This window comes from Pygocentrus nattereri, chromosome 26 (assembly GCF_015220715.1).
Source record: "Pygocentrus nattereri isolate fPygNat1 chromosome 26, fPygNat1.pri, whole genome shotgun sequence".
NCBI lineage: Eukaryota > Metazoa > Chordata > Actinopteri > Characiformes > Serrasalmidae > Pygocentrus > Pygocentrus nattereri.
The window spans coordinates 26,996,954-27,010,870 of NC_051236.1; the positions used below are offsets into that span (position 1 = coordinate 26,996,954).

Consider the following 13,917-nt stretch of genomic DNA (forward strand, 5'->3'; position numbering starts at 1 on the left):
ATAACGGCAGACAAAGCTGTTTATCGGCTATAGCAGTAAACTAGTTTAAAAGGCTCATCATTTCAAAACCATAACACTCGATTTTCTGGTCTTTAAGTAACAAACTACTTAACGCACTTCATCTGGTACTGCTGATACATCACTTTCCTGCTAGTTGGCCCATTAGCTCGCATGCTAAAGGCTCCGCGGCTAACAAGAACAAAAAGAAAGTCAGAGTTTATAGCCAGACGAGGTAATTACTCACACATGTATGTCATGTTCAAACATTTTGCACGGCTAGCTGATTATCTCACTGAGGCTAACCTGCTGAGGCATTTTCAAAGCGTTTCATGTGTATCTACATTAAAGAAAGAAGCTCCTCTGTCGTGCGTCATGTCCTGTGTATTTATGTTATAGAGAGAAGGTCCTCTGGTGCGATTTTTCTTCGAGGTATCCAAGTGCAGTAGAGAATGAGTAAAGTAAAAGGTTTGTTGCTACACACTTCATTTTTTCCAGTTCGAACCGGCTGCTGCCCAGTCTCAGCATAGCGCTAGCACTGATGTTAGCATTGATCGCTTCGGTGTTGGGGTGATAACTCCCATAACTTTGCTCACAGCTCATTATTTATTTATTTGTTTCTGTAGATAATTTTGGTCATTTCAAGCATTATAATCTCAAAACAAGCAAAATAATCTGCCAAAACAGTGAGATGATACTACAAGTAGTAGTCACTGTTTATCTAGTGCCATATGATTTGCTTGGCTACTTTCATGCTTAAAACAGGACATGTTCATGTGCTTCCTCCCCACAAGCATCTCCAAAACGCTGGCAGTATCTCTAACTCTACTGCAGGACCTGATAAACTCACATTTCTCATAGTTTAATATAGAAGGTAAACTTGAGCAGTCATTTTGGGTGGGCCTAGGCCTACTGGGTCAAGTTGTCACTAGTTTAATCCTAGTTTTAAACTAGTTTAACATCTTCAGCTTCTGGAATAAAATAACAACCACTAGGACGGCAAATGTCTGAATTACGTTGCCCAATTACATTTTGCCATCACTTAGTCTAATAATTAATTTACTGACCCTGCCATTCTCATTGTTTGTCCTGAGGCATGCTTGATAAAGGAGGTAGTGCTTAGAGGCAGCTGTGACTGGCTGAGAGGTGCGTCAGTCAATATTTTGCAAATAGTCAATCACAGCAACATGCTATACATTAACAGTGCATCAGTTCATTCAGAAGAAAACAATTCAATTTCCCCCTTACTTGTAATCGATCAGTTTGCCTCTTTAGTTTTGAACCTAGCCCTGTGTGCACCTGCATGCCTACATCATCGCACCCTCTTCTCAAGCGGCACTGGGTTGTAGTAATCTCCAACAGACTTGTCAGTGGGTTTCTGACGCTGAGGGACATACTGTAAATTATAAACATGGACAAAATTACTGTACATGGCTCAAAACATCAGCAGCATCCAACTTGAAGCTCCATTATTGCCTGGACCTTTGCTCACAAAGCATGTCTTTGTCCACCTAAATGATCCCAGCAGCCTGAGAGTGACTGATTGCCAGGGCTGCCAGTGTAATTCACCGTTTCAGTGAAACATCAGAGATGGAAGCAAAGAGAGCAAATTCAAAAAAAGGAATAAACCTACTTCTCATAAGACACAGTACATAAAACGGAGTCTGAAGGACAGGGCTGGCAGTATTAAAAATGATTACACTGTCTAAACAATAGTAAGAAATACAATATTAACATTTGGAAGCAAAAATTACGGCTCAGTCTTCACATGCATCAGAAATTTAAAACACTGCGCATGCAGCGCTGCGCGTGGTGCTACTCTGGAACGCAGACTAAAAGTCTTGTGAAGAGATTTGCTTGTGTAAGCGGCAGGGTGAAAGCTCGTGGGCAGTGGGGGCTTTTACAGTGCTTGAGGATATGGAGATGGACAGTGGCGAAAAGAGAGAGCAAGCCCAGAAGCGTCTGGCTGCACGCACGGAGCCGAGATTCAGGCAGGAGATGACAGAGAGCCCTGCAGCATCTCCTTCACATGGCCAACCAGACGGAATTGTGTTCAAGTTGTGCTGAAAACAACAAACACTACCAGGCATCTGTCAGCTCATTCACACACACACACACACACACCACTCACACCAGGGGTGTAAACCAACGACCTCACAACAGCTCAATTTTAGTTCTACAGGAAATGCTTCCATGCATAATTATATATTAAATTGAACAATTTGATTGAAAATAAAATGTTAAATATTTGCATAAAACTGTTAAAAACGGGGAAGCACAATGATTTTGGAAGAATATTAATATAGATATCAGCTTTAAAAAGTCTTTAAAAAGTATTGGACAGATGTGCACACCAGAGCAATATTTCAAAACCATATTTGATCATGTATTCATTGTATTCCAAAAGAGCGGAATTGTTTAGGCGAGGTTGGACTACTGTGCTAAAATATCTGCACTCTATTCATTTTACTGCACTCATAACAGTAAAGAAATAAATGTTACATGTCTCTAGGTAAACATGGGGACAATTCTCACATTTTATAACTTCCTATATACCAGGACTGGCAGATATGTACAAGAAAGCTACCAGATACTGGCATTGGACCACCATTCCCCAGTGCCTCCCTACTCCCTTTTTGGCCATTATATGCATTATTAAAGTACAAGCCCAGCCACTTAGGCTGATTAGCTGTCTTGCTTCCAAGCTCCCAACTTATGTCAAGCAGCCCAAGTTCAAATAAACAAACAATACTCACTACTGCCCTCTAATGGTGTTAGAGCACCAATCAGAAGCTAGAACCATCATTTTTGTAAGACTCCTGCTGTATCTCAGTAAAGGAGTTCTATGCCTTCTTTTATTCACCTGCATTTGCTTTGACCCAAGGAAAATGCATTCAACTCACACTCTGTTTGTTGCACTGTAAGCATAGTCACTGTGCAAAAAAAAAAAAAAAGTTTGTTTATTTCTGTCAAAAATGGTTTATTTTTGTTGATTTTTTTATTCGCCTGTATCATTTAAACACAGCAGCTGCTTCATTCATGATAAATGGACAAACAAAAATGCTCCAAATTCACTTGAAATAAATGTCCTTTACACCTCTTTACAACCTCTTGTAAAGTTACTATTTTGGAGATGAATATATTTCTCTGGACAGCAAAGATATGCGACTGTGGAAAATACCTGCAGCCAACATTTGCAATTGCGATCAGGTGACAATGTCACAATGAAGGCCTGGGATTTAATGCATTTTCACATTTGAAAATGAGTGCAAATCACTAAATATAAATTATAATTGATTATAATAATTTCACATATTCCAAAAATAGACTGAATTGCCACCTACAGATTGGTGCATCATGATGCATCAAGGCATTTTTACATCCCTCACACATGCAAACCCCATAACGCCAAACACTACACTTGCACCCCATCTCGTCAGAGGCAGTGCCTGGGAACATGCGGCAGGCTGTGGGAAGTTTTGTGATGTGGGGATGAACGTAAACAAGAATACTAAGCATAATACTACATAATACATAATACATAAATACTAAGAATAAGAGCACTGTTCTAGGAGACCCTTCCTAACATGGGCTGATGTCAAATATTTTTCCTGTAGATCTCCTGTAGTTGCAGATGCTGATGAGAATACATAAACACTTGTAAAATGTCAAAATAGCATTAGCCCTTGATTAACACTAAAAGTGTGACATTTATTTAACTAAACAGGGTTAAAATGCAGTAAAATGAATAAAATGCAGATATTTATAGATCATCTAAAGATTCATTTCCTTCAGAAACCAATTCAAAACACTGGTCAAATCCAAACACCTGTGTAAAGCTGATTTTTTGATTCTAAGCAAATATCTGCCAATACCAACTCGGATGTGATGGTGCAGCTCTGGTACTATGATGTGACGGGCAAGAACAAATCTATTTAGACATAAAGAATGTTTGTAACATGACGGTGTCGATTAGCATGTTGGACTTGTTTCTATGCGGATGGGAAAAAAGGACGAATAAAGAGAAAGACATGATGAGAGAGATCACAGCTGGGACCGCGACATTCTCGGGCCACCTGTTCCACACTGCACAATCAGCAAATAACAGCTCGCATAACCACTTGGGCTTCAAACCATCTGCGCCTGTACAACGCGCGTGCTGCGTGTGTACATGTGTTTAAAAAACACACCTGTGTTTCAGAGAAACCTCCGTCTCTCCAAACGTCCCTATCTGTAGAATTTCTAACTAACCGCTAAAAAGCAGGCAAAGGAGGAAAAAGTCAGTTCAGAGTGGAGGCTTGCAAGAAGTTCTTTTCAGCGAAGAGATAATTTGTGTGGAAAGTGCTTTGAGCAGGCACAGTGAAGTCTAAACGCGCGGCTGTGGCTCCCCTCCGGAGGCAATCATTACGGGGATTTGTTCTGCTTGCACTTATAGTCTTACCAGATCAATCGCAAAAGCATGCGCTAAAACCCATTATTAGTTCCGAGGGCAAAGTCTTAGTTTTGGGGGAAGGATTTGAGAGAAGCGGTGGGGTGGTGGGGTTTGAGGAGGGGTTGGTGGGGTTTCAGATTGTCCATGCCGCTGCCTGTTTGAAGAGCGCCGTCTCCAGAAGCGACCGTCACTCCGGAAAACATTCCCCCGAGACTGCTGAGGTAATTGATTAGGAGGTGAGAAGCATTTAGTGCTATCAGTACATGCAAAAACAAATTCATTTAGTGTAATGGCTGTGTTGCCTTCAGAAATCTGCCTCTCTAACTGCGTCTTCAAAACGTTCCAGTACAGCTGCTAACGACAAAGTTTTAAACAAGTCAAGTTCTAGCATAGCGTTGCTGTCATATATAAAATCATGTAATCATGACATTTTTTTCCATTTAAAGTAGGCAGGCTGCTCTTTACATTGTGTTAATATTTACAGTTCAAAGTTATACATTTTTCAGTATCAGGAAAAAAGTAGAACACATTTAACGGAAATGCAGCTGCCATTCTCTTCGGGAGACTTTCAGTTTTTCAAAGAAATCTTTTTTAATTTGTAAACCTTTTTTTTGTCTATTTCATTTTCTCAGTAGTGGCTGATACAAGAAACTCCAGTTTGGAAACTGCACCTTTTATCCCCCCTCTTACATCAACTTAATGTCTGTTTTGAATGGAAATTAAATTAAAAAGGGTGGTCTGTGACTTTTACACAGCACTGAAAATATGCGCCATGTATTTCCATATTCTGAAGAATTATTTAGGGACACCAAACTCCTCCGCCTTGAAGAGCTGCTTCATATTTTTACAGCACCCCAGTGAACAAAGCACTTGAGAAGATAATGGGTGTATCGGCCTTGCTCCTCTGCACTGCCGCGGTCATAGCAAAATTTCATATAGCTAAAATGTTAACACAGGAGAAGCAAAACTCAGTTGAAACATCAGTAGAAAGAAAGAAAGAAAGAAAGAAAGAAAGAAAGAAAGAATTCACAGAGGGTGAGAAAGAAAGAAAGAAAGAAAGAAAGAAAGAAAGAAAGAAAGAAAGAAAGAAAGAATTCACAGAGGGTGAGAAAGAAAGAAAGAAAGAAAGAAAGAAAGAAAGAAAGAAAGAAAGAAAGAATTCACAGAGGGTGAGAAAGAGAGAGAACAGAAAGAAAGAAAGAAAGAAAGAAAGAAAGAAAGAAAGAAAAGATGATGTAAGCCTTTGATACGAAAGCAACAATATGTTAAAGGGGTTAAAGGGACTTTCACACCATTTCCACTCACTGTTCTTGATATTTCTCCAAAGCTTCCCAGCCAAACGCGTGTGTGTACGCGCGCGCGTGTGTGTGTGTGTGTGTGTGTGTACGCGCGTGTGTGTGTGTGTGAGTGAGTGAGAGAGTGTGTGTTCCAGGGCCTGGATGACATTGTATATTTTCATATTAAATTTGCCTGGGAATGTTCTTTCTGTTAGCCAATGAGTCTTGCTTGATTTAAGTGAGGATGAAGGGGACATGTGGGGGTGCGGGTAGGGGTCTCTGAGTTTGAGCATGTTACATAACCGAAGACATGTCCTACTTTCCTGGCAGGGCTAATCAGGCGAAATCAAGGGTGCATGTGGAGAGAGAAAGGGAAAGGCCCATCAGACAGGCAACCTTCTGTCCTAACTCCGGCCTTTCTGACCCGTCTGTTTTGAAATGCAAGTCAGCTTATATAACTCTCTCTTTCACTCTGCTGGTCAGTCTCTTCTTGCTCCATACATTAGCAGCATACCAAGGAAGATTTTTAGGTTTACGGAAGTAGCAGTGACCTCCAAAAACGAAAAAAAAAAAAGTAAAACAAAATCTGTGAAAGGGGAAAAAGAGAAGGAAAAGACGACTGAGACTTACCAGACTTTTCTTTGACAGACAGCGATGAGGCGACGAACTACCAATCAGCTAACTGAGAGAGAGAGAGAGAGAGAGAGAGAGAGAGAGAGAGAGAGAGAGAGAGAGAGAGAGAGAGAGAGAGAGAGAGAGACAGACACTGTTAAACAGTCATTTTGATTGACGTAATGTAAAATGAAACATACCAATTCAATATCATTCACAGTGATGGTGGAATACAACTTTAAATCTTAAAATAAATATCTATGTTTACTCACAGAAAGATATTACACAAATTGGCTACAAATACGTTGACTGTTGCCAGAAACACTGTTATACAATAACAATAATCTTTTGGGGCCTAAAATGTATTTTTAAAGCACATGCAAGGCGGAGAGCTACGTGCAGGACGTTGGAAAGCAAACTGGCCCCCAAAGAAAACTTTCCTCGATTGATTTTTACCATCATTATTTTCAAAGCATTATTACATTTAAAACTCATGGAGACACAAGTAGGTTCACTGGTCACGTTAGACAATAATACTATTTTTGTATTGTAGACATGGCAACTCCTGGTAGCCATCACCACCACTGTAAAGAAACCGGAGCTGGTACGCTTCTCTATGGTGAACCATTTCAAATCAAAGCACCCTGAATGAATCTCAACAACTGAATTATGTTGAAATTTTGATTTGGTGATATTTCTCTTCAACATGATGACGGGATATAAACCAAAAGTCATTAAAGAGAATTCCTCCACTTTTTCAAAATGTCTGCATAACGACTATTATGATGTAGCGGGAAAAATCCACTCAGAGTAACCGGACATGTTTTGTTTTAGAGAAACTTCCAGAGTCAGAGCTGTTTACAGTGGTGGTGATAGGAACCAGACGTCTGAAGCATTTGATACCTCTAAAAGCTCCCTCACGGCAACTTATTACATGTTATGAATTCCCTTCCTAATGCATGAGACATTGTTTTACGATGGCTGTGAGGTGAAGTTTTGGCCTAATACTATGTTTTTGGATTTATTCATGGCTGAGAGGTACAGGCAGAGGCAAAGTAGTCCCCAAAGAAAATGCATCAACATATTCAAATAAAATAAAAAGCAAGAGACAAAAAAAAATTTCTTGGAGTGTTTTAGACAGTAAATAAAATGTCTGTCTTTGTGTCGTCACAACGTATGGTTTGCGTCACCACTATAACGAAGTGAACCAGAGTCTCTCTAGAATAAAGTGTCTCCATCAATCCACTCTAAAATACTTCATTTACATCTCAACAGCAAAGCTATGGAGACATTTTGCAACATTGGTGAAATTCCCCTTTATATACTTTAAACGCATTCCTGCATACATAGCTGAAGTGCACTTCTCTCACGTCGCTCACAAATCATACAATACAACTTCTGGCAGGAAGCAACTTTGCCAGATTTCATTCAGTCCGTTCTCCAAGTCTGAAACCCAGTAGAGGACTGTGGGATTTAATACACTAATAATAAAACTAATAACTACGGCGATAACAACAATAAATAAATAAATAAATAAATAAAAACACAGACACACAAGCAAACACTGAGGGAGATGCTTCTCTGGTCTATTTCAGGAGAAGTGTGCATCCGGCATCCTGTTTGGATGTACAGGTAACCGTGGGATGGCGGGGGGGAGGGTGTTTTCTCTCTAAGGGCCCACAGACGCATTCCCTACCCAGAGAGGGACTCTTTTGTTCTCTGATAAATTGACACTGTCAGTTTCCCACGTTGCCGAGACGTGGCGGAGACCACAGGGGAAAAGGAGTGGGAGCAGCACTGCTACATACGATCGGCATCATTTCATTTGACTGTTACTGTTGTTGCCCATCCCCCCCCCCCCTTTTTTTTTTAACTTTACTTTTTTATCTGCATTGTCTCCACAAGCTTTCATTTCAAAGCTCTGATTGAGGGCACCGAGACAACAAAAATCTCTTTGTGCTCAACCAGATATCCAAATGTGGAGTCTGACGTCCACATCATGTGGAAACAGAAAAGTCGAGGGTGATGTTTATCAGCGCAGATAAGCAACTCGCTTAAACACGCAATCACAATTGCTTTTTTACTGGTCATACAAATCCAAACTCTGCTCATTTGCATACAAAGCTAGGACAAAAGAACGCCTGTCCAGGAACTGATGAGCATGTCAGGAACACACTGGACTATGCAAGACAAAGTAACGTTAAGTAACATAACAATCCAAAAACAGACCGTTACACGTTAGACTATATTATATTCAATGCTGGAATAAAAAAAAAAGTCAAGACCTGCTTTTATTAATGTAATTTCCCATCATTACAGCCAGTTTGGGCATGTTATACATTTTTCCAGCAGAAGGAAATATCAGAAAACATAAAATTACACAGAAACCTCAACAACTAAATTTAATTTCAGCTTATTCAGTACTTACTAAGCACCGACTCCAAGTACAGCTTCTGTTCTTTTTTGGAAGAAGTTCTTTTGGTTTTCAGTTCAAAGGAATCTGTAGGGTTTTTTGTCTTTAAAGTTGACTGCACGTGAACTTGCTGCTTTCCAAACACATTCAATGATGCTGAGGTCAGGTCTCTGGGGTGTTCAGACCATTGTTTTGAGAACACAAGCAACTTTTGTTTGTTTTGTAAATCTTCGTTTTATCCATGTCATTCTCAGTAGTGGCTGATTGACAGCCACACATCCTTTCATGATGGTGACAGCTTTGGTGGTCTACCAGGCCTTGGACTGTTAGGAGTCTCATTTTCACCAACTCCTGTTTCTTCTCATTTTTCTCAGACTTTCCATTTTCTTAATACAGGTGGATTATCTCATATCTAAGAGGATTAGAAGTATCTCCTTAAAAATGAATAACTTGTACTTAATGGCTGTTTTGACTGTAATTTAACTAACTTATGGGCCCTGACTTTTACACAGCACAACACATATTATGCACTATATACATAAATTCCCCTAGATACAATTTTCTAAAAGAAAAACAAACTATGAAGTTACACCCAGGCATTATTATATTCGATGCTGGGACAAATTTGATTCCATCCATAACACCTTTTCCTCAAAACATCACTTTCCAAGCTGCGTATGAAAGAAAATAAGGCGGTTTGGACAATCTATGTCAAACTTTGCTGCTGGTGAAATACAGCTTCAGCTGCTTTAGCCCAAAGCCAGGCCAAGTTTCCACGTCGGTGGAACGACTAGCCTAATAAATTAAGGAGACTCCAATAAATTCTTCATGGCCTGCAGCCACGAGTGAAATGCATAGTCGAGGACGACTTCGCTGCACCCACTTCTGCTTGACAAGCTTCTCTTATATAATCATTATATTAATTATCATCATTACAGTAACATTCTGCCAACCTCCATCTAGCCAAAAAAAAAAAAACAAAAAAAAAAACATTTATATCTGTTAGAGAAATCTGTTACCATCAGGGATGAATTTGCCATTCACGTACTGCCTCCTTCCCCAAAATTCAAGGCTTTTACTCTTGTACTCTCCTATTTTAAGCACAAATGGCAGCAATTTGATTTCAATTCCAATTCCATTAAGATAATTTAGGTTAAACCATTTTCAACCTTGCAGCCTATTCGGACAAAGGCAAAGAGACAAATTCTCACTTTATCTAAGTCATTTGCTGCTCTGGTTTTTGAGGGAGAAGTGTGGGGGGGGTGGCTCAAATCATATTTAAGCAATCAGCCAATTCAAGTACATTAGGTCATTAACACATTTCTAAAGAGGCTAATCTGTCAAAGCAGCGCAATTTAGCTACTACTGAATAAGTCCTTGTTCTTTCATGTCCGGGAAACGTCTTCTTATTGTGGGAAGTAGGTGTGCAGACAAAATATGGCTTCTTTGACTGGATGTGTTCTAAACCAAGTCGTCTGACCCTAGGTAATCTCTGGCAGGGCTGGAGGCCAATCAACCTGAGCTCAGAAGGTCAGGATGAGGCATGTGTACAGAAGCATTCGAGCACTGGGTCTAACCCATTGCTGGGGAGCAGGAGGTCCATTTGCTGCTGTGTGGACACTCACTGGGCCTTAAGTGCTCTGACAGAGGACAGGTTTGACGTGTGCTGAGTGTTTACCAAGGAGCCAAAAAGGTAGACCTCCTGATTTCCAATGAAAAATACATACCCCTGAAATCACCTTTTACCGGCTATATATAGCCGCAGTTCTCTTGGCTCCAGAGCAGCAGAGCCAAGTGCAGGGCATGTTGGGGGTCAAAAGCGGTCTTTAATGGGCTTTGATAACTGGGTGGACAGCCATTAGAAGCAAGATGTCCTGGGCGACCCCCCCAAGACGCCAGGCTTCAGCTTCAACTGCTCTAGAAAGATGCAGACAGGTGAAATTCCAACAGTCAAGGCCTTCACAATGTTTTCCAGGAAATGTTTTATAACACCAGACCGGCTTAGGCAGACATCTAACAGCGGTTGACTTATGTGTGTTGCCTTGGCCTGTCTAGCTTCATGCCTCCAGCTTAAATCATTCACACACACAAAAAAAAAAAAATTTACGACATTTTTATAAGCTGAGGCCTTCAAGACAATCCGGGTTTTGGTGGTTTCGTACAGAACGCAGGTTTCAAAACAAGATAAAATAGGCCAAAGTTAAAGTTGTACAGCATGTGTGCAGATTATATGAAATGTTGCTGAAAATGAGTGTGGTGTATACGGCGGTTCTAATTTACATCCTGTCAGAGGAACCCGATTACCATCCTATGGGAGTTGCTCTTCTTTTTTAGACGCATGGCTGAGGACTCAACTGCTCTACACAGCATGTTTACTGTGTGTGCGTTACTGCGTGTGAAAGATTGGCGGGTAATTGCACCCTGCCTGAGTGAGCGAGGGGGTCGGACTTCCGCTCCATTCCTACATTGATCTGAGTGAGCAACTGGTGCGCGTGGTGCATTTATCACATCAACATCAGTGGCCCTCGCGGGACATTCACAGACACCACAAATCCATTTCACACTCCCAAATAAAACAGCCTGTCGGCACAAAACTTCCTATCGGCCGTAGCCATCAACATGAAGGACTACCCTCAAGTAAATAGGATTTGGAATCACGTGCGTGACTTTTATACAGCACTACAAAAGGACAACAAACTCATAACTCTCATATTTGAGTGCAAGTCCCACCACCACCAACTCCCATCCCCTCATATCGCTGTTCAACAGCAACATGTCCAGCCCTCCGTCAGCGCAGGAATGCCAACTATGCCAGGAATTTGGGATGAAATGGAGGGCTTCCAGCAAGCCTGTCATATAAAGAAGAAACCACAGCTTCAGGCCTGGCCTTTTCCTGTTTATCCAAAGCCTCCCTCTAGCTCACCAAGCCTGTCTTTAGTGGAAAAGTGCCATCACTCACTCCTGGGAGACAAAGATAGAAAGTTATTGTCTTGAAAAGCATTATTGAAGGCTGTTTGTTTAAATCATTCGAAATGAGCACAAAGTACATCGCATAAGCCTACATTTAACCCAGTGTTTAACAAAAACAAACAAAAAAAAAACAATTAGGGTGTCAACGTACATTTTAATATTCCTTATTTTTAATAATATGGTGGTTGCAGCATGTGGTGAGAATGGAATACAGTCAGATTTTATGCTACCAAAAAAAAATTACAGGCCTTCTTATTTCAAATACCTAATTTGTACAAATTTGTACTGTAAACAGTTCTTCTTTATTTGAAAATGATGGAAAAACAAACGTCCACCCAATCCTATGTGGGCCACACAGTGAAGAATAAGTATTAGCTCACTGCACAATCGCGCAGCATCATTTGGGCTTCAAGCCTGTGGGCAATGTGTTTGCACAAACAAGCTCCCAAAAAAGATCAAACCAGTGCTCGCTCCCGGGGCACACACTTTATCTGTGCTGTATGTCATTACAACGCATTTTAATGGCTCGGCAGAGACGCATCGCCAACTAAATCACCTGATATGCCAGAGGCTGATCGCGCTCTCGCGCGCGCTCTCTCTCCATTCAACCATCACAGTTACAGTCGGATGACGAGCACATCAGAGAGGGCACTGCTAAACCTCCAAAAATAGCCGAGGCCATTTACATTCTGTAATTTAGCCAATGCTTTTGTCCAAAGCGACTTGCGTTAGCCAACCAGAAGAACAATCTCCACAACACAGCATGGGGTCAAGTGCCATACTCACGGCCACAACAGCAATAAACCTCATCTTGGGTCAAAACCGTGCTGTAGTTGGGTTCTAAAACACTGAGCTACCATCACCCACAACAAAGTCACCACAAAAATTCCTCAGGACTACTTTTTAACCTTTGATTAATTACAACACAAAATGTCCACAGCATGTGCTGTAGCCCATTTATTGTGGATGTGACAACATAGAAACCTAATTTACAATATGAGATTCTCTCTTAAACATTCATAAGAACGTAACAGTCTTTACATCCACAGGTCTTCTTCGAGTTGAGTATGTGTGGTCTGGAGTTTCAGTGCTCCTGGTGGCACATCCAGAGACTCAAAAGGCCCCCAAGAGTCCAGCGAGACAGATGCACCTCTGTCCGTTTCCCGCTGATTCAAGAACAAATGAAAGTTATGGCAGGGGAAAGGACGATTTAAAGGATTACTGGAGGCTTTCGAGAATTTCCCCAACCTATTTACAGTTGTAATGTCAACACAAATGACCCTGACTGTGTCCGTTTCAGCACTGCCCTGGGAAACTACTTGGCTCTTCAGCTGCTGGTGGAGTTTCAACAGCATCATCTCACATGCATTCATTTTAACACGATGGGAGGTCACACAAACATACCAAGTAAATAATATACCTACAGTCATACACAGACGTTGAGGTCAAATTACATTTTGATTTAAGTGAAAATTAGAGTTTAACATGCTGGAAAACAAACAAAACAAAAAAAAAAAAAACACAACATGTGCCATAACGTTCGCAAAGGCCACATTTATTTTTTTCTCCATGTTACTTTCAACAAATAAACAGTAACTGTGCATTAAAATGTACAAAAGCGTACTCTCTGCGGTGTATGTGTTAACTTATTTTCACTTACAAAATCAAAAAAAACTGTAATTCAACCAGGATCCAAACTTTTGCATTTCACTGTGTATATAATAAACACGTTCTCAGCCTAACTTTAAACCTAAGGCTTGTCTTAATCTCTGTAAACAAAAAAAAAGAAATGGTTTTGGTCTTTCAGCTCTAAAAAAATGAAACACAGCTTTGCTACAAACCTTACTTTTTCCAACAAATGCAAGACATTTCTGTCCTGAAAATGCACAAAATCCAACACAGAAACATTCAGAGCAGGCTGTTCTCTCTCGAAAAATGATGATCCAGCACTGAAATAACCCTTAAAGCTGCTCACTCTCTAATCTGTACATAGCCATAAGGCAAATAAATAAATGTATGTGTGACAGGAAAGAGGATTGTGCCCTATGATGACCAACTACATGCATGGCAAAATGCATTCTGCCCTTTACCCGCCTATAGAAGCACCCGTAAATACACGGTTTCACACGCATGCTTGGCTCGTAATGACATCACTCTGCCTTAAAGGCTGAATCCTTCCTACATTAATACCCTGAGGACAGCGCTGTAAACCATTT

At 40.7% G+C, this 13,917-nt stretch overlaps 1 protein-coding gene across 6 annotated transcripts in view; it reads right to left on the bottom strand.

Annotated features, from left to right (window-relative positions):
• Window positions 1-13,917, bottom strand: part of LOC108427685 (LIM domain containing preferred translocation partner in lipoma) — a 259,778-nt gene that overhangs the window by 219,252 nt on the left and 26,609 nt on the right. For all 6 annotated transcript variants that reach the window (XM_017698033.2, XM_017698030.2, XM_017698035.2 and 3 more), the window contains one exon: window positions 6,337-6,388. The gene's annotated coding sequence lies outside the window, so the exon portion shown is untranslated. The remainder of the gene's footprint in view (window positions 1-6,336; window positions 6,389-13,917) is intronic.